Source organism: Pipistrellus hanaki (genome assembly GCF_964339955.1).
Source record: "Pipistrellus hanaki genome assembly, chromosome: 21".
NCBI classification, from domain to species: domain Eukaryota; kingdom Metazoa; phylum Chordata; class Mammalia; order Chiroptera; family Vespertilionidae; genus Pipistrellus; species Pipistrellus hanaki.
The window spans coordinates 3,855,050-3,882,637 of record NC_140523.1 but is presented as its reverse complement, the minus strand read 5'-3'; the positions used below and the strand labels follow the sequence as shown (position 1 = coordinate 3,882,637).

General features: G+C 49.8%; 1 long non-coding RNA gene across 1 annotated transcript in view; it reads right to left on the bottom strand.

The window, feature by feature from the left end:
* Positions 1-27,588, bottom strand: part of LOC311614492 — a 175,057-nt gene that overhangs the window by 28,532 nt on the left and 118,937 nt on the right. The window contains exon 3 of the long non-coding RNA XR_014793679.1: positions 1,541-1,616. This is a non-coding gene — a long non-coding RNA (uncharacterized lncRNA). The remainder of the gene's footprint in view (positions 1-1,540; positions 1,617-27,588) is intronic.

Here is a 27,588-nt window from a genome sequence, read left to right as displayed (position 1 = left end):
AAAAAATAAAAGAAAATATTTTAGAGGAAAGATGTCTTGATAAAAAATACGATATTGGGAAAAAAAATAATTCCTTAGGACCAAGGAATTTTAGATTTTCAAATACATTTTGAAATGCAAATCAATGACCCAACACTTATTCTCCATCCTATCTAATAAAAGAGTAATTATGCAAATTAAACACCACTCCATCACAAAGATGGTGGCGCCCAGTCCTCTCAGCCCCACCGGAGTCCCCCAGTCCTGGGAGTGGGGGGGTGGGGAGGGGGAGCGGCCACTGAGAGTGGACAGCGTGATTGGCCTGGCTGAATGCTTGCTTCATCACTGCATTTACAATTGCATCAAAACTATAAAATGCCGAGGAATAGATTTAACTAAGGGGGTAAAAGACCTATACTTGGAAAATTATAACATATTAAGGAAAAAAAATTGAAGAAGATACAAATAAATAGAAACATATACTATGCTCATGGATAGGAAGAATCACCATAATTTAAATATCAGTTCTACCCAAAGCAATCGATAGAGTCAATGTAATTCTTATCAAAAGTCCATGGCACTTTTCACAGAACTGTAACAAATAATCCAAAAATTTATATGGAACTACAAAAGACCAGGAAGAGCCACAACAATCTTGAGAAAGAAGAACCAAGTTGAAAATATGAGCTATCTGGTATCAAATTATCAAAAGGTCTCAATAACCCAAACAGCAAGGGATTGGCATAAAAACAGACACACAGATCAATGGAACAGAACAGAGAGCCCAGAAACAGACCCATGTCTTTATGGTCAGTTAACCTGTGACAGAAGAGGCAGGAACATACAATGGAGAAAAGGCAGTCCATTCAATAAATAATGTTAGGAAACTGGGCAGACGCATGCAAAAAAAAAAAAAAAAAAGAAACCAAACCACATTCTTACATCATATACAACAATAAACTCAAAATGGCTTAAAGGCTTAAATGTAAGATTCAAAACCATAAAACAACTAGAAAAAAACATAGGCAGTACAATCTCTGCCATTTATTTTTCCCCTCCCTGCTATATCTCCTTGAGAAGGGGAAACAAACAAAATAAACAAATGAGACAACATTAAACTAGAAGTTTTTGCACAGCAAAGGAAATCATCAACACAATGAACAAACAGACCAGCTTCCCTTTTCCTTTAAGAAGAACTGTCAAATATTGGGATTGAACTGCTAACACCTCCAATGTACGGCCTTCAGTATTTATTTCTAATCACAAATAACTGGATGCCAACTCTATGTCCAAGAGTGGATTGATTGCATACCCACAGCGTCTCAAAAGCGCAATATTATGGGGGCACGAAAATGTGCCAAAGTCTATAGCAATATTAAAAAAGTGTGTATGATATACTTTTAAGGTATGTTCAAAGGCAAACCCAGGTGTAAGCTTAACTTGACATGGATAGGAGCCTTGAACTTGTCAGGATGGCTGACTTGCAAGTCATTCTATTTCCTTAAAATTTCTCCGAACGGACTACAAGACCCAAGAATCACAGTAGCATTCGGGACCCTACCTGAGTGGTGACCGCTGGGCTGGCTGGGAAAGATTCCCTCTTTCTTTGTCCCATGATGCCACGCGACGGGCTCCTCCTGGAAAGGAGAGAGTACACATTACATTTTAAAACAGGGAGAAGCTGTCCCCTTCCTCTGATCTTGATGCCAAGAAAACCAGCAGGTGGGATGGCCACAGGGTGTGGCCGAGTTACTGGACATTTAGAAGGTCGTTTATGCTCCAAGATGCTTCAAAGCCCGAAACGCCGAACAGCTCCTGCATAAGATGCATCAGTTAACTGGATACGTTGTGATGCTTTAGCAGAGGGTGATGGGAAATCCAGACCCTTAGATGGGGAAAGAATTTGGAGCTGGAGCCCTAGCTGGTTTGGTTCGGTGGATAGAGCATTGGCCTGTGAACTGAAAGGTCCCATGTTCGATTCCGGTCAAGGCACATGGCACATGTCTGGGTTGTGGGTTCCATCCCCGGTGGGGGACTTGCACGAGGCAGCCGATCCATGATTCTCTCTCATCATGGATGTTTCTATCTCTCTCTCCCTCTTCCTACATCTCTGAAGTCAATATATATAAAAGAATTTGGAGATGAAAACAGATCTCACTTGGATCCCTCCTGGGGTAACAAGAACAGTGTATGTCAAGTTCTTTATTATTATTTGTTGTTGAATGTACAGTAGGAGAGGGAAGCTGTAGCCCGGAGCTCTTGGCTGTACTGAGATCACCTGCGGGTATCCTGAGGCAGGCTGCCTGGGTGGGGTCTAGATTCCTCAGTGCCGGAGGCTCCTGCTGACCCTGCTCCTGCTCTGAAACGCACGACGTTAGACTCTGAGCTCCAAATAGGGCTCGTCCCACCCCAGACGCCGGTGTCCTGTGGCCGGAGTTCCTGATTCGGTCAGCACAAGACTATTCTGGCCTCCCGGGGCCCTGGATTGTGCAACCTCCTAAGTCCACCGGCTTCAGACACTGCACAACAACGGTGATATCACTCGGGCTGTGATTACAGCACAGATAGGTGTCGTTGTCCCTGCGTGAACCTTTGGTGGATCCCAGGTGAAATGGACTCCTTGGATCAGTGCCCTGACCGGGAATCGAACTGTGACCTCCTGGTTCATAGGTTGACGCTCAACCACTGAGCCACGTCGGCCGGGCCGATGTGCATATTTCTGGTCTGTGTCCGGTTCTTGCAGGGTGAGCAGGCCTGCTCGCCACCTCACCCTTGAACTCTGTGTCCTGGGTGACTTCCTCTTGACCCGAATTGAGCCCTGTCTCTTTCTGTGCCCTGGAGCTTCAGGCTCAGAGGGGCCCCTGGACGTGAGCTATCTTCTTCTCTATCTCCTTGGAGGAGGATGAACTGAGGAGGAGCCTGAACCATGTTCAGACTAGGTTCTAGTCTGTTTGAGTCTAATGTGATGTGGCTTCAGCCAGGTCATCTGAGGTTTCTGACCTTCTCTTTCACCAGGAGAAAAAAGGCTCTACAGAGTGTGAAGAGCCTGAGAAGCTTTTATTATTATACATTAGTTTAAAAATATATATTTTATTGATTTCAGAGAGGAAGGGAGAGGGAGAAAGAGATAGAAACATCAACAATGAGAGAGAATCATGGATCGGCTGCTTGACCGGGAATTGAACCATGACCTCCTAGTTCATAGGTCAATGCTCAACCACTGAGCCACGCAGGCCGGGAATACATTACCTTTTAATTTGATAAAATGAACATCTATAATTAACTGACAGCATTTAATGAATGTGGCATTAATTTTTTTAAAAAAATATATTTTACTGATTTTTTTTTTTTTTACAGAGAGGAAGAGAAAAGGATAGAGAGTCAGAAACAACGATGGGAGAGGAACATCAACCAGCTGCCTGCTGCACACCTCCTACTGGGGATGTGCCTGCAACCAAGGTCCATGCCCTTGACTGGAATCGAACCTGGGACCCTTCAGTCCTCGGGCTGCACACCTCCTACTGGGGATGTGCCTGCAACCAAGGTCCATGCCCTTGACTGGAATCGAACCTGGGACCCTTCAGTCCTCGGGCCGACGCTCTATCCACTGAGCCACACCGGTTAGGGTGTGGCATTAGTTTTTATATGGATTCTCCCACTCGCAGAGTTCGTTATGGGTATCTGTGACGGGTCCACTGTGTAAGGGCTCTATAGCTAAGGATTTCACATGTGCTGAATCGCCAGGATTCCGGTTGGGGAGCACCTTTCTCAGCCTCTGCTGCCACTCGGTAGGTGAGCACAGCCAGCCCCCAGCCCTCGCCAGGATCAGCATCTCCCAGATGTGCTGGGCTTGGCCGAAGAAAGAAGCCAGTGACTGCGCGTGGGCGGCCTGCTGCCTCCAGGGCCTCCTTATGCGGGACTGTGACGTCAGCATTCCCATGATGCTAATCTCACTCGTCCTATCTCTGCCTAAACATTCTTCTATAGTGAATTCTTCTTTCTTTCTTTTTTTGGTGAATCCTCACCTAAGGATATTTTCCCACTGACTTTTAGGGAGAGAAGAGAGGGAAAGATAGAAACATGGATGTGAGAGAGACACATCGATTGGTTGCCTCCTGCATGAACCCCAACTAGGACCCTGGTATGTGCAACCAAGGTATGTGCCCTTGACCAGAATCGAACCCAAGACTCTTTGGTCCGCAGGCTGACATTCTATCCACTGAGCCACACCAGCCAGGGCTATTGTGAATTTTTGAGAGAAGAGATATAGGCAACCGTTTTTGTTTATAAGGTTATTCTGTCTAACCGGAGCCTTCTACTGAAGAAAGGCCAGCTAACTCCATTTAAATATGTTAACTGCTCAAGGAAAGGACTCAGAGTATCTGGCCACTGAGCCAGGAAGAGTGAACTGGCAACAGTGAAGGCACAAGAGAGAAGGTGGTTTAAGAATATGGTCTCTGGCCCTGCCAGTGTGGCTCAGTGGTTGGGTGTTGACCTATGAACCAGGAAGTCAGGGTTCCATTCCTGGTCAGGAGCACATGCCCGGGTTGTGGGCTCGATCCCCTGTAGGGGGCGTGCAGGAGGCAACCTATCCATGAATCTCATTATTAATGTTTTTACCTCTCCCTCTCCCTTCCTTTCTGAAATCAATTATAAATATATATATAATTTAAAACAATATGGCCTCTGATGGCCCAAGTTCTCACCCTGCCTTTCCCGCTTTCTCACTAGGTGACTCACCTCTCTGAGCTTTCGCTTCTCTCTCTGTGCAAACGTGGTTAAAGGAGCCAGTCGATGCTGTTAGAACCCACGGTGGGAGCTAAGCCTTTGCTTTGTTCCCCAATGGACTCCAGATACCTAAGAACGTTCCCTGAGCATAGTAGGTGCTCAATTAATACTCGGGGAATGAACAGCTTCCTTTCAGAGGGACAGGAAGTACCTGTCTTCCCGGAAGTGCCCTCAATGTGCTGACTTCATTCGAGCGGTCTGTTCTCTGGCTCTCTGACAGCTAAATGGCCCAGAATCACATGGACCCTGTCAGACAGAAACTAGTTCAGTCTGAACACTCCGTGGATTTACCTATCGTCTGAAGTGTTTATTGACTTGAGCTAAAGTAGTAGATGCAAACATCTGAAGCGTTAACCAAGTTTGGCCTGCTTTTATTTCCCTGTTTATAAAACCAGGTATTTTATGGATGTAATTTATACATCGAATAGAGGAGGGCTATTCCCAGTATTATCTTTATCTTCGAGACATAAATAACAACTCCGGTAATCAGAATTTACTGCGATTGTAATAGGCTTTGGCAGAGTTTATGTATTGTGTGCAATGCGAACAGAGCACTGAGTTCCAAGGATGGAGGCCAGGATTTCTAGGTTGGCTTTGTTAAATGGGGAAAAAAACACAAAACACTACACACACACCTACTACCGTATTTGTAGTTTTTACTACATTCAAGAGATTAATTCTCGTAAATAAAATTGCTTACACTGGCTTCCAATCAGAAAGTTGAAATTATCTGTGGCAATGTAACCACTAAAAACTTGTATACTATGAAAATATTTCAATAATTAATGCATGCTCCATCTAGAGTAATTGACAGGAGGTCATAAACGTAATGGGCCATCTGTGTTTGATTTGTACATGAAAATGCTTAAAGGGCCAGGCAGGTAATTCAAGCTTCCCTGGCAAGGCAGAGCGGTTCCTGGAGCCAGGTAGCAGGGCCATTTACTAGAATTCTTTCCCCCCTTAAAGTCTTTTCCAGATTTCTACTTGAGCTATGCATGTCTCACTGCTTCTCATTCTAATGCAACAATTCCTTTTAGATATATATATATATATATTTTTAATCCTCACCAGAGGATATTTTCCCATTGATTTTCACAAAGAGTGGAAGAGAGAGGGAGAGACATGGGTGAGAGAGAAACACATCTATTGGTTGCCTCCTGCACGTGCTCTGAACAGGGACTGGGCCGGGGAGACACCTATAGCCAAGGTATGTGCCCTTGACCGGAATCGAACCCGGGACCCTTTGGTTTGCAGGTCAACGCTCTATCCACTGAGCCAAAGCAGGCGGGGCCCTTTTAAGAGATTTTGATGCCCTTGTGGAACCCAGCCACGTTCAACAGTTACAGGTGGCTCTCCTGAGAGCTGTAATAGAACCTTGAAAGACACAGTCTCATATACACCAGAGGCTCCCTCCATTGCCATGGCCACGTTCATTCTGCTTAAAGTGGCCACTCCGCAAATTTACGTTGCATTTTCTCTGACTCTATCAGTAAACAGCCTTGATAAAAGTAATGAGTAGTGAGACCGATAGGACTCTAGAAGGGGACCAGAATCAGTGTGTTTCTGGATGTATGATGGTCGGTGGACATCAGAGGGGGTTCTGGAATCTTCTGTGTGAGGAAACCAAAAGGCACTTGCGGAGTGACAAGGAAAATGAGAGCTTTGAAAATGGTCAATGGTCCGGCCGGTGTGGCTCAGTGGTTGAGCATCGACTTATGAACCAGGAGGTCACGGTTCCATTCCCGGTCAGGGCACCTGCTCTGGTTGCACGGTCCCCAGTGTGGGGCGTGCAGGAGGCAGCCGATCACTGATTCTCTCTCATCATTGATGTTTCTGTCTTTCTCCCTGCCCTTCCTCTCTGAAATCAATAGAAATATATTTTTTAAAAAGGGAAAGAAAAAAAAGAAGAAAATCGTTAATGAATGTGGTCCCTCTACGTAATGAAGCACAGGGAGCTGAAGAAACCCCACTCAGAGGAGGAAGAAAATGCCAGGAAAGAATCAGCATTTGTGGTTGTGTGTTTGGTGTGTGTGTGTGTGTGTGTGTGTGTGTGTGTTTTAAATCTATTTTTATTGATTTCAGAGAGGAAGGAAGAGGGAAAGAGAGAGAGAGGGAGAATGATGAGAGAGAATCATTGATGGGCTGCATGCTCCTGCACGCCCCACACTGGGGATCGTGCCCACAACCCGGGCATGTGCCCTGACTGGGAATCAAACCCTGACTTCCTGGCTCATAGGTTGATGCTCAACCACTGAACCACGCAGGCCGGGCTGGGTTGTTTTGAACACGACTGAGGGCCCTCCGAGTGCCACATCTGTGGGACACGCTGGCAGGGGACACAGGCTGGGCCTCTGTTTCTCCTAAGCCCGTCATCGTCGGCAAACTCATTAGTCCGCAGAGCCAAATATCAACAGCACAACGATTGACATTTCTTTGGAGAGCCACATTTTTTAAACTTAAACTCCTCCTAACGCCATTTCTTCAACATAGACTCGCCCAGGCCGTGGTATTTTGTGGAAGAGCCACACTCCAGGGGCCAAAGAGCCACATGTGGCTCTTGACCACTGCCCTAAGCTAAGCTTATGAGGTGGACTTGCCTTCAACACAGAGAACTTGTCGCTTTTGCCTCATCCTGATGATCAGAAGAATTGTTGTGTGTTTTTCTGTACGTTCAAACGCTAGAAAAATGATATTAGACAGCTCCGGTCTTTGCTTCTCAGATGTTTAGATTTCAAAGCAAATAACAGTATGACAGGCCAAAGGCGACTAAGCCATCCATCACCCGAAGGCACAGGCCGATTAGACAGCAGATTGCGGGGCTCACCCGAGGAGGACCAGTGGTGGAGGCAAGCGCCCCCTGCGGTTTCCATCAGAATGGACTCTCTCCCGTGGGGTGCTGGGATAGCCAAGTACCGTTACTTCTTTACAGAGGAAGCGCAGAACACACAAGGCAAACTAAAGACGCCCAGAAATGCACTGTCCCCTCTGCTAGAATATATTCTACACAGAAACAAACTGCACCCTGCTCTACGTATATTTTAAAAAAAAATCTTTTTATTGATTTCAGAGAGGAAGGGAGAGGGGGAGAGAGAGAAGCATCGATGAGAGAGAAACATGGATCGGCTGCCTCCTGTACGCCCCCTACTGGGGATCCAGCTCACAACCCAGGCTTGTGCTCTGACTGGGAATGGAATCGGTGACCTCTTGGTTCATAGGTTGTTGCTCAACCACTGAGCCACACTGGCTGGGTGACATACCATTTTTTTTTTTTTAAGTTACTCAAGAGACGGGCTTATTCACAGAACATTTTTACTGAAACAGCGGAACTCTGGAACGGAACAAGGCGGGGTAGTAACTATCAGGTCAGTGCCGGGGGAGTCTATCCTATAAACAAGGATTATGGGGTTTAAGCAGGGCTGGGCTGCACCGCGATGATGTCAGCAGCCAATGGAGAGAGCTGGGACTCTCCCTGTCATTCGGCTCCTCCGCTTAAAGCGACAGCAGCCAGCTCCCCACTCTGCATCGATCATGAAGACACATTGATTTCCTCTCTGGAGAAACACATATTTCTCTTCTCCCGCCGAGAAGATAAATCTGACAGATTTTAATCAAACGTAGTTGTTCACAACTACAGAAATGCGCGCCGGGCCACATAAGAAAACACAAGTAAAATATGCCAGCAGTCAGAGAGAGAGTTTTGTGGCCAAGTTCATTTGGAAAAATACTTGAATTAAGACACACACACACACACACATACCCTAGTCAGGGGTCTTCAAACTACGGCCCGCGGGCCACATGCGGCCCGCAGAGGAGTCTGATCCGGCCCGCCAGGTTTTTTGGGCAGTGAGCGCAGCCGAGGTGTTACAGTAGGAATTAGTAGTTCATATAGTCCGGCCCTCCAGCTCTCTGAGGGACCATGATCTGGCCCCCACTTTAAAAAGTTTGAGGACCCCTGCGCCTAGCTAGTTGTCCCAGTGGTTAGAGCCTATGGACTGAAGGTTCATAGGTTCAAGTCCGGTCAAGGGCACCCATTTGGTTGCAGGCTTGATCCCCTTCAGAGCCTCTGTGGGAGGCAACCAATGGATGTGTCTCTCTCACATCCATGTTTCTCTCTCTCTCCCCCTCCCTCTACTCTCTCTAAAAATCAATGGGGAACGTACCCTTGGTTGAGGATGAACACACATACACACTCACATTAATACACCTCGCAAGAGCAGTATTAGAAAATGCTGGCATTTAAACTGTAAGAGAAGCCGAAACCAGTTTGGCTCAGTGGATAGAACGGACTGAAAGGTCCCAGGTTCGATTCCGGTCAAGGGCATGTACCTTGGTTGCAGGCACATCCCCAGTGGGGTGTGTGTGTGTGTGTGTGTGTGTGTGTGTGTGTGTGTGCAGGAGGCAGCTGGTTGATGTTTCTCTCTCATCGATGTTTCTAGCTCTCTATCCCTCTCCCTTCCTCTCTGTGGAAAATCAATAAAATATATTTTAAAAAATATTTATAAACTGTAAGAGGAAAATATTAGCTTCTTCAAGGAAAAAGTCAAGACAAGGCAGCCAGTAAAAGTGGGTGACCCCCCTTGAAAAAGGATGGCATCCACCCTCAGCCTCAGACCCGTGGTTAAAGACGTGTCCCCATTTCTCCGCGGTGCCAGTGTCCCTGGGAAGCTGGACCCCAAATGCAAGGCCATTCGGACCCAGGCAATACGGGATGCTTTCTTGAAGAGAAATACTTGCGACGCCCCAAACTACAGACAGTGGGAGACGGGAAGGCAAGCGCACAATAGTCTGTGAATCGTGATTTATACGCGCCGAACGGACTATAAACTCACCGCCCTCCCTGCCTTCGGCGGAGTGCCGCCCGCGAGCTGTAACTCCCGCGCGCTCTATTTTCCAAGCCATCTTTCCCCAAGTTTTTTTTTTCTTATTTACAAAAGGAGCAATTCATTTTGTAGGACATTTCACGCTGGCAAATGGCCAGCGACAATCTTGACCGGAGCTGGGTGCAAGAGGTATTGCGGCGCACAAAGGGAGAGGATATTTAGGAATGATGTGGACAAAAAGAAAGATTATTCATCCTTCCATGGGGCTTTTTCAAGCCAGCTCCAATTACGGGCCCTTTCTGGTAGTTTCTATAAGTTGGGGGGAGAGGGGGGCATTGAACAGGCGGTAGACTAAATAAGTTGGCGAATGAATCACAAAGGAGGAGGGATTTGGCGGGACAATGGAATTTAGCGGATTGTTTGAGGATCTCGGGTGCGATGATGACAGGGAAGCAGGAGAAAGGAGAATGGAATCTCATTTGTTTTTCCAGGAAGGGATTTCAAGGACTTCACCAGAAATTGAAGTCCCGTCCTAGCTGGTGTGGCTCAGTGGATAGAGCACAGGCCTGTGGACCGAAGGGTCCCGGGTTTGATTCTGATCAAGGGCATGTACCTGGTTGCAGGCTCCTCCCCGCCCCTGGACTCCAGTCAGGGCGCATGCCCGATGCAACCCATCGATGTGTTTCTCTCACATAGATGTTTCTCTCTGTCTCTCCCTCTCTCTTCCACTCTCCCTAAAAACCAACGGAAAAATATCCTCGGGCGAGGATTAAAAAAAAAAAAAAAAAAAGGCCTAGTCATAGGGTGAAATGTAAACACTAATTATCCCACCACAATTATGCATTTGATGGGGAAGGTACTCTGTGTCATAAATCTTAAGCCAATTCTTACCCATCTCTCTGACATGCATGGAAATGCATTTTGAGAGAGTGTGCGTTTTGCAACATGTAGTTAGATAACTGGATACAAACACCTTTTAAATCACGTGACATACTGCTAATTCATCTTGACCTCTTATGGTTCAACTGGAGGGAAATTTCTAGATATCTGAATCCTAAGAAGGATTCTTAGAAGTTTCAAAGATGCCGGGATTTTCTTGGAAAATTCCAGCTAAATTGGAAGACATCTTATGTATTTATTTCATAGGTATTTTTATTGATTTCAGAGAGGAAGGGAGAGGGAGAGAAAGGGAGAAACGCCAATGATGAGAGAGAATCGCTGATCAGCTGCCTCCTGCATGCCCCACACTGGGGATCGAGCCTGAAACCTGGGCGTATGCCCTGACCGGGAATTGAACCCTGACCTCCAGGTTCATAGGTTGACTCTCAACCATGGAGCCAGATCTTCACAAATAACCCCGCATCTCCAAAACACACTTATCTCGAGTCTTTAGGATGAAAATTGAAAGCCTCTCTATTGGGGCTGGCTTTCCATGTCTGTTGGAAATGATCGTTCGAGCTCCCCAAATTCTCTGGAGCTCCCCAATATCGGGAAGTCAAAGCATGGACTCTCCTTTGGACTCAGAAAAACCCGAGGCTGAGTCACAGCTTGGCCAGAGTCTAGGCTCAGTCACTGGAGACAAGTGACTAACAGCACTCTGCAGCCTTAACTTTCCCATCTGGAAAATGGGCAGGACCACACCTAACTCACAGATCTCACAGGCACTAATGCCGCCAATGCATTGAGAAGGGCCAGTATAGAACTTACTGAATCATAGCGAGCTGAAGACAGAAGGAAGGAAGTGGGCCACAGCGACTGGTGGTGCTAAGATCTTTTCTCTATCAATCTATTCCCGTGGTCGGCAAAAACTGCGGCTCGCGAGCCACATGCGGCTCTTTGGCCCCTGGAAGGTGGCTCTTCCACAAAATACCACGGCCTGGGCGAGTCTATGTTGAAGAAGTGGCGTTAGAAGCAGCTTAAGTTTACAAAATGTGGCTCTCCAAAGAAGTGTCAATGGTTGTACTCTTAATATTTGGCTCTGTGGACGAATGAGTTTGCCGACCACTGGTCTATTCTTTCGTTTCTGCTCCTTTGATCGGCCAGGCTAAGTACATGGATACCTGCAGATCCTGTGACACAGCCCCCCACCCGTCTCGCTCCAGACCAGCGTCAATGTCACCCAGCGGTTCATTTGGAGAAATCACACCTTCCCTACAGAGTGACTTCTCGAAGTTTCCGGATGCTCCTTAGTCAGAGGCTCTGAGGCAATCCAGGGCGCCCCGCAGGCTGCTCTGCACCCGGCTCCGACCCTCCCTCCCCGGATTAGTCACCAGGCCTCCCCGGGCAGCCAGCAGCCCGGCGGTAATCATGTTACCGGGATGCCGTTTAATCTGTGGCTGGCATATCTCAACTTTTCCTCCTCATTAATAGAGCCGTCAAAGTTGGGCTGGACGGGCGTGGGGCACACACACACACACACACACACACACACACACACACACGCGGGCTGCATGCGGAGGGGTGCCGTTTGCCTGGAGACGCTCTGCTTGCCAGATGGCAGCTGGTAATCTGCCCGCATCAAAGGTGCGAGGGGGGCCGAGCTCGCTGGCCCGCGGCCAAGGGGGCTGTCCCCGACCTCCCATGATGCATCGCTGTGCACCCCGGACAAGGGGGCTATCCCAGACCTCCCATGATGCATCGCTCTGCACCCCTGGCCAAGGGGGCTATCCCAGACCTCCCATGATGCATCGCTGCGCATCCCCGGCCAAGGGGGCTGTCCCCGACCTCCCATGATGCATCGCTGCGCTCCCCATGCTAGGGGTGTTGGGTCTGGGGCAGACAGGGCTCCCCACACATGCAGAGTGTGAAGGGTTGCCTGGGGAAGGGAAGGATCGCTTTTCCGGCCCCCGTGTCCTCGATGCCTCTAACACAGGCCGTGCATCCGAACGCCCCCGTGGAAGGCAGCGCGGTACAATGAGAGGACGCGCAGCGGGAGGGAGTCAGCGAGATGAGCATGGTTTCCGCTACTTGACCAGCTCCCAGGAACCAAGCAATCAGCCCATCGCTGGGAGCCTCAGATTCTCCTGTTTCCGTGATGGGAGCCGCCTTAGTCTGGTCAGGACGGGAGCCAGGTGGAGACCAATCGTGAAGTCGCTTGACCTGGCTGGCCCACTGCTGGGCACCAAGAAAACACTCTCACTGATCCCGGAGGCGGCTGGACGCATGGCCCCCGGGTATGACTGTGGTGGGGGGCTGGTGGTGAGAGGAGTTCCTCACCAGGGAGATGGGTAATGAGAAGTCAAGAGGGCCCCGCCGGCCTGGCTCAGTGGTTGAGCGTTGACTTATGAACCAGAAGGTCACAGTTCGATTCCTGGTCAGGGCCCATGCCTGGATTGCAGGCTCCATCCCCGGTGTGGGACGTGCAGGAGGCAGCCGATCCATGATTCTCTCTCATCACTGATGAGTCTGTGGCTCTCTCCCTCTTCCTTCATGAGATCAATAAAAATACATTAAAAAAAACAGTCATGGGAGGAGAGGTCTAGGCCAGTGGTCACACCCGCTGCTCACAAGTCACATGCGGCTCTCTGGCCCCTGGAGTGTGGCTCTTCCACAAAACACCACGGCCTGGGCGAGTCTATGTTGAAGAATTGGCGTTAGAGGAAGTTTAAGTTTAAAAATGTGGCTCTCCAAAGAAATGTCAATCGTTGATAATTGAAATACTGTTGATATTTGGGTCTGTGGACTGATGAGTTTGCCGACCACTGGGCTAGTAAGAGCAGTGTTGTGGGGGATTCAGGATCTTTAGGACCGGGCCATGAGGAATGCCTCTCAATTGGGTGTGTCTTTCTCTCTCTTTCTCTCTCTCCCTCTCTCTCTCTCTCCCTCCCTCCCTCCCCCAGAAGCCTAGAGCACATGTGTCAAACACAAGGCCCGCGGGCCAAATCCAGCCCGCCAGGCCTTGCAATGTGGCCCGCACCGCGCTGTCATCACTGCACTCCGCTGTCAGTTTATGACATTGTCAGTTTATGACTGTTCAGTAAACCATTCGGCCCGCGATTTAGGCTGGATTTTAGATTTTGGCCCCTTCTCTGATTGAGTTCGACACCCCTAGCCTAGAGGTTCTTCATAAAAATGCGAGCTTGGAATGAAGCTCAGTGCCAGACAGGCTCACTGCCTCTTATCTGAACTCTGCATCGCCACAGACCCTCCCTGCCCGCGGCTCTTCCCTCATTGTTCCCAGTTCTCATTTTTTGGGGCTGATTCACCGGACAGCTGGGAGAAGGTGTGGTGCCCGTTCCTGCTGAACCAGCTGAGCATTTCCGGGATCCCCAGCCCTTGGGCCCTGCACCTCGGGGCAGCCGCCCTTCCGGACAATGAGACCACTGCGTGCCCCGGCTGAGAGGGAGGACCACAGGGGACTCTCGTCTTTGTCCCCGAGTCTGAGCAGAGGAATATAAACGTGGCCCACGCTGCAGCCTCCCTGTCAATCTCAGGACCGGAAGAGGATTTTATTGGAAAGATGTGACTGTCACTGGTGAGGTCCATGGTCGGCACCAAGTATAATGAGGCGGGGAAAGACACGAAAGCCTTGCTCTCCTTAAGAGTTCTGTCCATTCGAAACCGGTGTGGCTCAGTGGATAGAGCGTTGGCCTGCGGACTGAAAGGTCCCGGGTTCGATCCCAGTCAAGGGCATATACCTTGGTTGCGGGCACATCCCCAGTGGGGGCTAGGCAGGAGGCAGCTGATGGATGTTTCTCTCTCATCGATGTTCCTAACTCTCTGTCTCTCCCCCATGTTCTCTGTAAAAAATCAATAAAATAAAAAAAAGAGTTGTGTCCATTTGCTAATAAATAAATGAATAAGCACACACACAATCTACAAAGGAGGGCGGATGATCTATAATCCACTTCCTTTATCAGAAGGGAAATTTGGGAGGTAGCAGGAAGATAAAATTAGCTAGACACCTCTGGGCAAAGAGAGTCTCCTCTTGGTATTTCTGTTGACTACCATCCCCTTCTCCTAATCCTCCTCCTTCGTTCTTCTTCTTCCTCCTCCTCCTCCTCCTCCTCCTCCTTTTTGTGGGCTAATCAGATGCCTTATCCCTCTGAAGGTAGTGATCAGCTCAAGGATGGGTACCAGACCCAGGCTAAGCCAATCAAGGCTTCTCTGGGACTTTGGTGGATGACATAAAGACAGAAGTGCTGCCCTAGCCGGTGTGGCTCAGTGGATAGAGCATCGGCCTGCGGACTGAAGGGTCTGGAGTTCGATTCCGGTCAAGGGCAGGTACCATGTAGGAGGCAACCAATTTGTTTCCCTCACATTGATATCTGTCTCTGTCCTTCCCTCTCTCTAAAATATCCTTGGGCGAGGATTAAAAAAACAGGAATCTTGGAAAGATCAGAAAACCCCCCCTCTCCGTGCCGATTCCAGATTGGAGGAGACGTGCTCAGCAGTCAGTGGCTCCTGCTGGCATTTGCATACGGAGAACTTTGAAAAGGTCGCATGCCTTTTCCACTCTCCTGTTTTGTGCTAAGGTTACGGCGCTCAGTGGCGACGCTGCAGATGTTATTTTTGCAAACTCCCAACTCCTCAAATGCAGTCGGATGGAAATTCTGAGCTATGGCAACAATAAATATGTTTTATGTCCCTGCAACGTTCAAGCTGGAGGATGCCTGAGAGCCAGGGATGGCTGCTTTTAGAGAGAGAGAGAGAGAGAGAGAGAGAGAGAGAGAGAGAGAGAGAGAGGAGGGAACCACAGACCGGCTGCCTCCTGCAAGCCCCCCACTGGGGATCCAGCCCACAACCCTGCCATGTGCCCTTGACCGGAATCGAACCTGAGACCCTTCAGGCCACAGGCAGACACTCTATCCACTGAGCCACACCGGCCGGGGCTCACAGGCTCTTCTCTCAGAGAGGCTTGGTCCTCTGCTTGCCTGGGGGAGGCTCAGAACACGGACACTCGGTTCAGCCACACTTAGCTTCTCAACTGCCACAAACGCCAGGAAGGGGATTTGAAGCTTGGGTGGAGCAAACACATACTCGAACTCAGCATCCTCTCTACCTGGAGCCGAAGTGGCTTGGGTCCATGCAAACAACCCGATGCCACAGAAGCACATGGTACGTAGCGCACCCATGCGTTCATCACATCCCCTGAGCCTTAACATGGAGCGCTGAACAGTCCTCCACCCCCAAGGACTCTCTCCCGGATGTTCTCAACGCACACCGAGGAAAGCCCAGCTGATTGGAGCATCGGCCCGGATACAGCAAGGCTGAGGGTTCAGTTCCCACCAGGGCACATACAAAAATCAACCAATGAATGCACAACTAAGTGGAATAACAAGGTGACTGTTACTCTTCTTTCCTCTGTCTCCAAACTCAATTAAAAAAAAAAAATAAAATAAAGAAGAACATTAGGTGGCCCGGTTTGCCCCTAGAGGTGTACGAAGGTGCACGTATAGTAACAGCTGAGTGAGGTTGAGCTAGTTGCTCAGTAGCTTAGACAGGGATAATCTCCCGTAAACGTGTTATCAAATCTCACTTCACCTAGGGCGCTGGGAGGACGGTTTTTAGCACACGATATGCTAAATAGTCCTCAAGTGGGGAGGAGACTTAGGAGGCTTAACAATGGATGGAGAAATGTTATCGCCAGCGATCGGGGTGCGGGAAACGAAGACGGCGCAGGAGAAGCGTGTGGGCTTACAGCGTCTAAATGTCAGTGAGAAGGAGCTGGTTAGCATAAAGCCTGGGTGCCCATCCTCTGCTTTTCGTGCTAAATCCGACGAGGACCAAATCACGGCATGGGGCGGTTACCCGAAGCAGGAATGGCCGGCATAGGAAGGTGAGAAATTGCTTCATTCTTCATACATGGACAGCAGACGCCAGAGAACTTTCCTAGGATCAGACCCGGCCCTGCCTCCATCATGAAGGAGGACCATTTTATTTTATTTATTATTATTATTATTTTTTAAAATATATTTTATTGATTTTTTACAGAGAGGAAGAGAGAGGGATATAGAGTTAGAAACAGCGATGAGAGAGAAACATCGATCAGCTGCCTCCTGCACACCCCCCACTGGGGATGTGCCCGCAACCAAGGTACATGCCCTTGACAGGAATTGAACCTGGGACCCTTCAGTCCGCAGGCCGACGCTCTATACGCTGAGCCGTGAGTATATACCAATGTTTCGGTGAGGGGAGCCATTACAAAAATGTATTTTTATTGATGTCAGAGAGGAAGGGTGAGGGAGAGAGATAGAAAAATCAAGGATGAATCACTGATGGGCTGCCTCCTGCACGCCCCACACTGGAGATCGAGCCCACAATCCAGGTATTGCCCTGCCCGGGACTCGAACCCTGACCTCCTAGTTCCTAGGCCAACACTCAGCCACTGAGCCATGCTGGCGGGGCAAGGGGAGCGGCTTCTGAAGGAGAAAAGCTCTGCTGCCTTATGTCCAGTCATGTAAAAAGAGCCGCCGCCCCCCTCCAAACACGGCATCGATGTCAAAACCTGGCAGTAACTATGTCAAGAACTGGCAAAACCGGGTTCTCTCTCAGGACATCTGCTGTGGTCAGATGCCAGTCCGTGGATGGCCCCCCTCCGATCCCGCACTGAGCCGCATGCCAAGGCCCGTGGGAACGGTGCTGAGTGCTCTCCAGCCTGTCAACCACCCGGCGGCTGCCCGGGCGAGAGGAACGACCCTCCTGGCACCATCCCGTTCTCCCTGGCGCCCAGCTCGCCGTGGCCAGCCTGCGGAGGCCCTCCACACGCGCCAGGGGCAGCGAGAGCAGGGCACAGGCCCCCCAGATCTCAGGATGCTCGCTGGGTGGCCGCATGTCACCTGCTAACACGTGACGGTCCTCTCCCTGCGTCTGGAAACGGGGCCCCTTCCTCTCCGGCGAGGCTGGGAGTCTTGCCGTCACTGCCATGCCTGTCTTGTTCAAAGGCTGGTGAAGGCGGGCCATCCCCAGGTTCATGGGGACCCGGGTGCCGCTGGAGGCGGGATGAATGGCTGTCTGCTCTGGAAACGGGTGGCCTGGAGCTTTAAGACAGATCGCTCGGGAGTCCATGGTCATGGCTGGTGCTCTCTGGATTCCTCCAACTGGCGTGCTCCTAGTTTAAGGTGATGAGACGTCCCTCTTTTGGCGGGACAGTCCCGATTTTAAAAAGTCCCCATGGGCATGCGGGACACATTGTTAAAAATCGGCACTGTCCCGCCAAAAGCGGGACACCTGGTCACCTTATCCTAGAAACACCAGTTCCGCCGGCTGGTGTGGCTCAGTAGTTGAAACTTATATACCAGGAGGTTACAGGCTGGATTCCCAGTCAGGGAACATGCAGAATCCCATGCCCAGGAGGCAGCAGCCAATCCGTGATTCTCTCTCGTCCCGGATGTGTGTCTCTCTCGCCCTCCCTCCCTTCCTCTCTGAAGTGGATGAAAAGAAGAAGAAAAGCAAGAAAAAGGGGAGAGACACGAATTCCATTACCGTTATCTCAGCATCCCCGGCCGTCAGTGTTGTTCGCACTGGTCAAATGAGCCGCTTCCTCTCCTTTCAGACGCACTGACAGTCCGGGGCGGTTGGAGCAGAGTGGGTCGGACAGGGGGAAATTGGCCATTTCCTCTGCCTCTCGCAGAGTTAATCTCTCGCCCAGATACTTCTAAGGCTTCTCTTTCAACAGCTGTCTCTGCTCCGGGCTCGCAGCAGACCCGCGAGGAGCCTGCTTCTCCCAAACAATGCTGCGAGTCTGAGTCTGCGTGAGAGATGGCTTCCCGCTGACATCTCTTTCGACGACGTATGCCAGTTGGAGGGAGAGAGTCCGATCCCCGGAGCGCGTGGGGTGAGCCGGCTGGGTGGGCACCCACAGCCCTCCCTGGCACCTCTTCAGGTGGTGGGTGGGGACAAGGGCCAGGGGATCATGCTGCCGGCCAGAGATGCTCTTGTCCCGTGTCCATCCTTTGCCAACCGGGGTCTTCCCTCTTGTGGGCACACGTTCCCTCTGTTCTTAAAAGTCCCTTTTGGGTCTGATGAGAGAACGGACTTTCTTACCCTGGATCTTTGGGTATTTCCTTTTCTTTTCTTTTTTAAAAATATGTTTTTTTGGTTTTTACAGAGAGGAAGGGAGAGGGATAGAGTTTGAAACAACAGGGAGAGAGACATATCAATCAGCTGCCTCCTGCACGTCCCATATTGGGGATCGAGCCCACAACCAAAGTACATGCCCTTAATGGAAATCAAACCCGGAGCCCTTCTTTAGTCCACGGGTGGATGCTTTAACCTAGGGGTGTCGAACTCAGTCAGAGAAGGGGCCAAAATCTAAAATCCAGCCTAAATCGCGGGCCGAATGGTTTACTGAACAGTCATAAACTGACAATGTCATAAACTGACAGCGGAGTGCAGTGATGACAGCGCGGAGCGGGCCACATTGCAAGGCCTGGCGGGCTGGATTTGGCCCGCGAGCCTTGTGTTTGACATATGTGCTCTATCCACTGAGCCAAACCGGTTAGGGCAACCCTGTTTCTTTTTTCAGGTATGTTTTTATTGATTTCAGGGAAAGAGGCATGGACAGGAATAGAGAGACAGAAACATCGACAAGAGAGAAGCATCACAGATCGGCTGCCTCCTGCACACCCTCTAACTGAGGATGGAGCCTGCAACCCAGGCACGCGCCCTGAATCGAACTGTGACTTCCTAGTTTATGGGTCGATGCTCAACCACTGAGCCACACTGGCCTGGCAGGTCCATTCTAGGGTTTCTTAAAAAAAAAAAAAAAAAAAAAAAATATATATATATATATATATATATATATATATATATATATATATATTTATTGATTTCAGAGAGGAAGGGAGAGGAGGGGGAGAGAGAGAAACATCAATGATGAGAATCATTGATTGGCTGCCTCCTGCACGCCCCACATTGGGGACTGAGCTGCAACCAGGGCCTGTGCCCTGACCGGGAGTTGAACTGTGACCTCCTGGTTCAGAGGCCAGCGCTTAACCACTGAGCGACACTGGCCGGGGCCGCAATAACATCGCTGTGCTTGCCCGGAAGAATAGAGCAGGAACTCTAAAGGGGTTTAGCCTTTACCCCAGGAGGACTGCTGCTCGGGGCATCCGCTCTCACCTCTCCCGAGTTGATCTGCCCTTAGATTAAGTGCTTCCCGTACCCTTAGGCGCTGAACAGCTTTTGTCAAATACGGTTATCGGAGAGCTGGGCCTGGGGGCAGGAGAGTTCCAGAAGGCCGCTCTTCCTCCAGGCGGGAGTGGCGGGCACCTGGGTTTGGGATGGGTGGAGCAGCAGCTGGATTTTAGCTGCCCCATCCCCTGGGCGCTGCTCTCCTGGGTACCACCTCCGCATCTGTCTGGGGTGGACCTGATACAGGGCCGGGCCCAGCGAACACGCTCAGGAGATGTCTCAACTCCACCCGTCACTCCTGTACCCGGAATGAGGGCATTGTATTTTCAGAGAGAACTTTGGTCCTTGCAAAGACTTATTGCGGTCACCACAATAGTATTCGCTTGTCCTTTTTTTATTTTTATTTTTTTAATATATTTTATTGATTTTTTACAGAGAGGAGAGAGAGGGATAGGGAGTCAGAAACATCGATGAGAGAGAATCATTGACCAACTGCCTCCTGCACACTCCCCACTGGGGATGTGCCCACAACCAAGGTACATGCCCTTGACCGGAATCGAATCTGGGACCCTTCAGTCCGCAGGCCGACGCTCTATCCACTGAGCCACACCAGTTTTGGCCGCTTGTCTTCTTATACCTATCTTCCCCGGAGGTAATCACAGAAAAGAACACGGTATTTCCTTCCTTCTGAGTTTGCTGGACGCAGCAGAGGGAGGAGCAAACGGGTTTTCACGCACAGGAGTCGCCCACAGCTGCATCGTCGCTTCCTGTGGGTTTGGTGCCCGGCTCCCATATTTCCCTTTGAATTTGTATTAAATTCATCACATGCTCTCGAGGGAGAGAGGGTCTCTCCTGGGTTCAATCGAGGCTGTGAGACGCTATGAATAGAAGAGGCGGGATTCAGGAATCCTCATCTCAATATCCCCTGCCCCGCCAGGAAATGCACCGTCTCCAAGGCCTCTATTAACTTGATCTTGGGGAATAGGGTTTTAATTTTTTCCGTAATCATCGTGCAAATGGATCATGATGATCTCTGGGAAGGCAAAGGAGCGAACCAGTGGCCTCATTAACTGCAATGCCGGGAGGACCGCGTTCCTGGCGCGGGTGCCCTCACCCCACGGGGCCGGGCCTTCTTTGTGTGCGGCTCCTCCGGTCCCGGGTGGGGACCCGGCTCACTCCTCGCCAGGGCTGTGAGATTGCCTCATGCATCATCCTCCCTCCGGAACACTGGGAGAACAACCCGAAAGGTCTCGACCTCACAATTGGCCAGATTCCCGTTAGGATCTCCAGGTCTCGCGTGGCATCCCGATTTTATTTCACAGACACCGGGGGCTCCATTGCTGAACTCTGGACCATGAGCTGAGCCTGTCGGTGTTAAAATGTCCATGCAGCTCAGATACGTCCTTCTGAGTGCTGTTGTGCTGATTTAGGGGCGATTCTGGAAGAGTGTGTGTTTTTTTAAAAATATATATATTTTTATTGATTTTTTACAGAAAGGAAGAGAGAGGGATAGAGAGTTAGGAACATCGATGAGAGAGAATCAGCGATCATCTACCTCCTGCACACCCCTTACTGGGGATGTGCCCGCAACCAAGGTGCATGCCCTTGACCGGAATGGAACCTGGGACCTTTCAGTCTGCAGGCTAATGCTCTATCCACTGAGCCAAACTGGTTTGGGCTGGAAGAGTGTGTTTTAATTTTAATTTAACAAAGAGAATGGCAGAGACAAAGAGATCTGTCCCAAAAACACTTAGCAACCGATTTGTGAGTTGGTTATTAATTTCATGTAAGTGGTTTTTTTCTCCTTGTTTTTATCAATTGCACCACGCACGAGAAAGCAGAATCAAACGTCATGGATTGCCTGCTATGTGCCAAGCAAGGGGTGAAATGCTTTTGAGGGCTGCCTCCTGTGTCCTCAGGTTTCAGATGAGGAAAAGAGGTAAAATAGGGGGTATCGCTTGTCCAACTAGAAGGTGGCAGAATCATTTACAGATTTGCCTCATCATTAAAAAATGACCAGCGCAACTGGCGAGGCTCAGTGGTTGAGCGTCGACCTATGAACCAGGAGGTCACGGTTCTATTCCCTTCCCACAGTTCTTAAAGGGTCCATGGATCTCACACTGGGAGACACTGCTAGAGGGTAGAGGCAACTGCCGGCAGCCTTTAAGAAGTGCCTGGTTTCCATTTCAGAAAGAAACGTGGGGGAACTGGGAGGAAGAATGCTGGTGGGGAGAGACGGGACATGGCCAGGTTGCTAATTCTTCTGGGGAAAGGAAGTAAGGATCAAAAAGGAGATACGGAACATGGAAAGGAGTGGAAAGACACTTAGCAGGTAGAATGGATACTCCATGACCTTATGGAGGAGGAATGTGGAAAACGAGTTGATGTCAATGTCTTTGTTTCCAGTTGGGAAACTTGGACAGTGAAGACAAATGTTGGGTAGAAGATGAGAAATTTAATGTGATTGGGGAACGTGATATAACTGAAGTACCTATAAGACTTATGGCTACAGCTAGTCATCGCAGCCAGCAGTTGGGATACACTGTCTAGCAGTGTCTTAGGGGGCATTGGAACTATTACTAAGTATTGCTTGACCATAAATGTATGCGAGATATGCAGGTTATAGAGAGCTGTGTTCAATAGAACGCTGAAAACAAACCACCTATTAACTCTATTTATAAAGATACTAATATGTGCCTAGCACAGCCACAGAGCCTAAGGAAAAAGCAAGCCAATATATGTATGTAAGAGAACAGCCACCACCTTTGCTCAAGGAGGCTATTATATTAAGACTACAGATACATGGCAAGTGGTCGCATTACCCATGTTCGGACTCTGCTTGCTAGATGACCTTAGGCAAGCTGTACAATTTTTTAAAACCCGGGCTTTCTCACTTGTAAAATATCATGGGTAGAATAACAACTCATTAAGAAATTGTGAGGATTAACCAGGGTTAAACAAAAATGCATTTATGGCACTGGGAAGGTCTAAAATAAATTTCCTTAGGAAATAATGTATGCATTGTAATCTATTTAATACATTTTACCATTACTTTATTTGATTTCCAGTTAATACAAAATAATAACCCATTTGAATTGCAAAAAAAATCAAGCTGGTTTGAATTAAAAAAAAAAGTGTGAAAATAGTCTCTGGTTGGCAAAATACGTAACACTTTCATCAATTAAAAAATAGGTAAAATGTGTTAAAAATAATGAAAAGTTCATACTGTAATTGAACTGGCTTTTTTCACGAGCTTATATTTTTATGAAGCTTAATGAAAGAAAAACTGAAATGGCCCATTATGGAACCTGCGTTAATTGTTAGTATTCCCATAAAAATGCCCGTGATTACAGAAAGTTTTGCAATTATGCCAGCTAAAAATGTACAGTGCCCGCCTTTCATTTTCTCTGGGTTTCTTTTTGGTAATAAAGGCCGATATTCACGTTGGCAGACAGAGACTTTGCTAAATTAAAAACTTCCTTTGAAACCCACCCTAAACTTTGGACACGAGGCTGCCAGAATTGCAGGGGCTTTCTGACCATCTGACAAAACTCGCTTTGTTCCTCCTGGCGTCGGCTGTCAAGGCTAAGGCTGTTTCTCCGCCGTCGGTCGTTCCACCGCTATCATAATCTTAACTATCGTGTGCTAGAAGGCACGGCGATATTAATTAAAAATATAGTCTAATTATTTACCCTCAGTTGGTTCCTACAAACCTCTCCAGTATAATCAGCGGGCTCCCGGAGGGGGTTCGTGGTATTTTGGAGTGGAGGAAGGAGGTTTGTGACTGCCTGACTCTGGCCCCGGGAGCGTAATTAAGGGCAACCTACAATTCACCTTGGGTCATAAGATCGCATGTAACTTATCTGGGGCAATGTCCTAAGCATGTGTTGATGTGGACTGACTGCTGTTGGGGCGGAACCTTTCACTGACCTCCAGGCATCTCGGAGAACATTCTGGGGGTTTCTGGAGACCGAGGATGGCCACACCGGTCATTGTTTTAGACAGTGCCCTGGACAGAGGGCCATAAAGCAGACCCGGAGGGCTCAGCGGAGGGAAGGTGTTCCTGTAAGGACCTCCCTCGCGGGGCCCCAGGCCAGCCTAGTCACCAGCAGTAAATACTTTCTAGCCGGCAGAGGTGTGCTGGGAGACTCCTGGGCGTGCCTGGGGCCGAAGGATCTGGAAGGCTGGCCTCAGGGGGATGTTTCCAGGCCCAGCCAGGGCAGATCTGTCTTGACATCTTTATACCTTTGGGCTTACGTGGCATTTTTTTTAAAATAAGGGAGGATTTCTTCCCGAAGGAGGTGAAGGCTCACTGGTCTCCGTCACACAGAGAGGGGCAGCAGCCAGACTGCCTTCATGGCCTAAAATGTCCATATGTCATTCCACCCACCCCCCATCACCCCACCACCCTGACAATTCCAATCAGTGACTATAGCCCTACTCAGTCTGGACCTAGCAATTGGCCGGACTCAAGAAGAAGCCAACAGCCCCGGCAAACCCACAAAATGGCAGTAAAACGAAGATCAGATTTGGGTCCCGATAGCGAAGCTCATTAGAGGGAGGCTGAGCTGTGCTTCGAAGAGAGAGACTGCGGAGATAAGGAGGAACAGCAGTTCGGGCTGGATGGGAAGGTTTTGAACAGCTCAGGCATCCTGGGAGCACACAGTCGGCGGAGTGAGCCCACATAAGCGATTCCGGGGGGAATGTCTCATTTCCTCCGGAGCCCGGGGTGGGGGAGAGGGAGGCAGGGATTGGCTACGGCTTCCGTGAGGGAACACAACCTGAAATTTTGGCTGAGGAAAGAAGAATTCGGAGTGGAAATGGGCTCCCTTGTTTTTTTGTTTTTAAGTGTATGTTTTCTTTTTTCTTTTTTTCAAATATATTTTATTGATAATTTTACAGAGAGGAAGGGAGAGAGATAGAGAGCTAGAAACGTCGATGAGAGAGAAACATCAACCAGCTGCCTCTTGCACACCCCCACCGAGGATGTGCCCGCAACCAATGTACATGCCCTTGACCAGAATCGAACCCAGGACCTTTCAGTCTGCAGACCGACACTCTACCACTGAGCCAAACCGGTTCCGGCTAAGTGTATGTTTTCTTGACTTCAGAGAGGAAGGGAGCGGGAGAGAGAGAGAAACACCAATGATGAGAGAGAACCATGGACGGGCTGCCTCCTGCACACCCCACACTGGGGATGGAGCCTGCAACCCAAACACGTGCCCTGACCAGGAACTGAACCGTGACCTCCTGGTTCAAGGTTGGGGCTCAACCACTGAGCCACCATAGCCTGGCCTAGCCTAACTCGGTTTCTTTCAATAGACGTTAGCAGTGGAGAAGGTAAATGAAGACTCTAAGGGTGTGCATGACAAAGACAATAGACAATTGCCCCCTCCCATTCCGCCCCCCAAGCCCAGGGGTGCTCTGTGACTAGGAAAAAGGAGAAAGCAGCCAGGCATTGGAGTGTTGGGGTTTCTGCCTGCTGAGAAGTGACAAGTAGGATCCTTGCCAGCTGGAGGCTTGGCCCACAGGAGCCCGAGAGGCCATTTGAGACAGAAACTCAGAGTGACGCGTGCACTGAAGGGTTCTGTCTTATAATGTGTTAATCCTGACGTTGGGGATTGGGCTGGAAGCTGGCTGTACCCACTAAAAAGCATTCAAAACACACACCTGCTCCAGTTGCTCAGCTGCCCATCCATCCACCCACCCACCCACCCATCCATCCATCCACCCACCCACCCACCCACCCATCCACCCATCCATCCATCCATCCATCCATCCATCCATCCACCCACCCATCCATCCACCCACCCATCCTCCCATCCACCCATCCATCCACCCACCCATCCATCCACCCACCCATCCATCCACCCACCCACCCACCCATCCACCCATCCATCCACCCACCCACCCATCCACCCATCCATCCATCCATCCACCCACTTAACATTTATGGAGATCCTACTATGTGCTGGATGGGCACTGGAATCAGCAAAAAGAGACGTATCCCCAGCTTCATGGACTGTACAGTCCAGTGAAGTGGCTTGGGAGGGGGCACTTGCTGTCCCACGGGGAATGAGGGCATTGGGGGGGGGGCAATGACGTATGCAGAAGAGGTGGCCACACCAGTCACACAGGCCCGTGCGGGACAGGGACAGTGTTTTACTTTGAATATTGAGAGACATGAGGAGCCATGCGATGGCTTCAGGGAGTCAGCATCCTCACGGAGTTACCAGATGCCCCAATTCTCCCTGGTGCCCGCAGCAGCCTCTGGAAACCGAGGCCACAAGAGCTGCTGGGAGGGGAAGTGGAGAGAGGGATGAAGAGACTCCTTTCTCATGACTTTACAGCGAGTGCTCAGGGGCTGCCCGGGGCCAGATGCTGCCCTCTCTGATCATGCCATGTTGGCGCCCGGAAGCCCTCACCAGCTCCCAGGGGCTGTGACTGCAGAGCCGCTGCCAGGGACAGCTGGGCCCTCATGGGAACCCCGTCAATATCTCCCGAGCTGGTACCCATGAGCTTTTCACAATGGCACTTTGTGGTTCTACAGAATGCCAGTTTCATGATAACGTCTCAGGAAACTGGCATTGCACTGCTAAAAACCACTGTAAGAAAACTAACAAAAGAACAACAACAAAGAAAACCAAGTGTATGGAGGCAGAAGGGCCACTAGGCAAATAAGTTGGTCAAGCAAAGCCAGCCTACCCTAACATTATTATTACTTTTAGGGTCACTTCTGTTACAACTACTATACCCTCCCCCCCTTTTTTTTTTATCGTGACTGTACATGTCCAGTATTCTAGGACATCCACACTTCCGAATATTCTGTTATTCGGGCTGCCTTTTCCTTTGCAAGGCGGGAACGGAGGCTCTGCCCCCCAGAGCTGGAGGGCCTGTGAGAGCCATCTGTCTGCATTTTCTGCTCCCCCCAGATTTCCCTTGTAAATCCCATCAGCACACCAGGTCTTAGTTGAGTCTCCACGTGAATGCTGTGTGTTGTTCCTCACTGTGGCGGACTGGCCTGCCTGGTCTGGGAGGCCTGGACATCCGGGAACATAGGACCCAAGGAACTAAGGACTAGAGGAGGAGTCAGCGAAGGAGGAGCCACAGGCCCCTGGAGCCTGTGGTCACTGGGGTGCCTTGCAGGGAATGGCCTGCTGATGGAGGTGAGGGCCCTGGGGCCCAACCTCCTGGCTTGAGTCCGGACTCCGCTGCTCAGACATACGTGACCTTCTGCATGTTGCTGAGCTTTGCCTGGAGGTGTTGCTGGGAGGACTGGGATGCGATGCCATATCTAAGATCTTCAGCATGGTGCTCCCTGATGCTCCGTGTGTGACATGTGTGGGAAGACGTGGAGGGTCGCTAGGCTCAGGAGCACAGATGGGTGGAGCTGGGGAGGGGGTCTACCTTGGGAAGCAGCTTTCACACACCGAGGAGCAGGCCTCGGCTGGCTGCCTGCCTGGGATCTGCTGTAACCCTACCCGGCCCCGAGCCCGCGTGCCCGCGGGGAGTGTAATAAAAGGTGTTTCCCTCCCCGCAGGACCTGCCGGGCTCAACTGATACAATTTAGAGGCTCAGATTCCAGAGCGTCATTGTTTGTTCTCCTGACAAGTCAGCCGGGCTCGGAACACCTGTGGACCGAGTGCCTTTGATGCCCTAAAGCCTGTCTTTTATTAAGCGCTTTGCGAGCAGTCAAAATAAGACCAAATGTCCATGTGTCGCGTAACATGCACACGGGCATGAGACAGCGTGAGGATTGCATGTTAAAGAGGTCGGAATAGCAAGTGACTTTCGGTGGGACCCTGGAGGATTCCGTGCTGAACGCCACCAGAGTTAGACACACAATCGAATGAAGGATTTCATATACATACACAGAAACTGGCCTACACACACACACACACACACACACACACACACACACACACAT